General features: G+C 46.7%; 1 pseudogene; it reads right to left on the bottom strand.

Annotated features, from left to right (window-relative positions):
• LOC101645854 overlaps positions 1-956 on the bottom strand; it is a 2,527-nt pseudogene extending 1,571 nt beyond the window's left edge.
• Positions 957-1,075: the final 119 nt, after the last annotated feature.

The following is a 1,075-nucleotide window of genomic DNA, read 5'->3' as shown; positions in this document are numbered from 1 at the left end:
AAAAAAAATCACAAGCTTGTAAATCACATGCTGCTGTTCTACTCTGCCCACATGGAACTGACCCAACTGCCACCACCACTACCAACCCTTTTCAAAAGTTAAGCATTCCTGCCACGTCGACTGTGTGTTTTATGCATTTTGTCTGAGAGCTGGGTGGGATCCTTAGGAAGGTTGTAACAACTCCCTGGCATCGAGTCCATGCGGACTCACAGTGACCCTATGGGGCAGGGTAGAACTGCCCCAGTGAATTTCCCAGACTAACTCTTGGTGGGAGTAGAAAGCTCCGTCTTTTTCACGCCGAGTGTCTGCTGGTTTTAAGCTGCTGACCTAGCTGTTAGCAGCTCAATGCATAAGCACTAGGGCAGCAGGGCTCCTCCAGGAGGGTTATAGGATGGAAAATCGGATTGCTGACTGAAGTAGCCAATACCGAACAGGCGGGCAAATATCAAATTCAATTGTAGTGGTGACATTTAGCTGCTAACAGCGAGGTCAGTGGTTCGAAACCACCAGCCGCTCCACGAGAGAAAGACGAAGTTTCCTACTCCCCCAAAGAGTGTCAGGCTCAGAAACCCACCGGGGTAGAATCTACTTGATGGCAGTGAGTTTAGTTTTTCGTTTTTTTCTCAAAAAAGAAACCGAGGCCCAGAGTTTTAGTGGATTTGCATCAACTTCTGTCCCTTGAGAAATAATCACCCCTTCTCTCAAGGGATTGTAAATGCCGGGCTCTCTTCAGACATGTCTGATGCTCCTTCTGCTTTGTGACCTTACAAGGCTGACGGCCCCTTTCGGTTTCTGAAGTCACTTGGGTGGTCATCCCACACGTACAAAAATACCTAGGCTGGTTCCAATTATATGATAATTACAGATATAATATATAGATATCTAGGCTTCAATTATATAACTATTTCCTTCATTATCTGGCGTCCCTCACAGACCATGAGTGCGATGACAGGCATCTTTTCTGGTCTGTTCATTGTTTACACTCAGGGAAGACCAGATGCGAACGAAGTAAGTGCACCCCTTTCAAACACAGCGTTACGCTGCTCCTTGGCGAAGACAAAATAAGGGCTGCACA

Source organism: Echinops telfairi, unplaced genomic scaffold (assembly GCF_000313985.2).
Source record: "Echinops telfairi isolate 266 unplaced genomic scaffold, ASM31398v2 ScPeMD7_7458;HRSCAF=8496, whole genome shotgun sequence".
NCBI classification, from domain to species: domain Eukaryota; kingdom Metazoa; phylum Chordata; class Mammalia; order Afrosoricida; family Tenrecidae; genus Echinops; species Echinops telfairi.
Note: the sequence above shows the minus strand (reverse complement) of the source record. Positions and strands in the feature narration are given on the sequence as shown.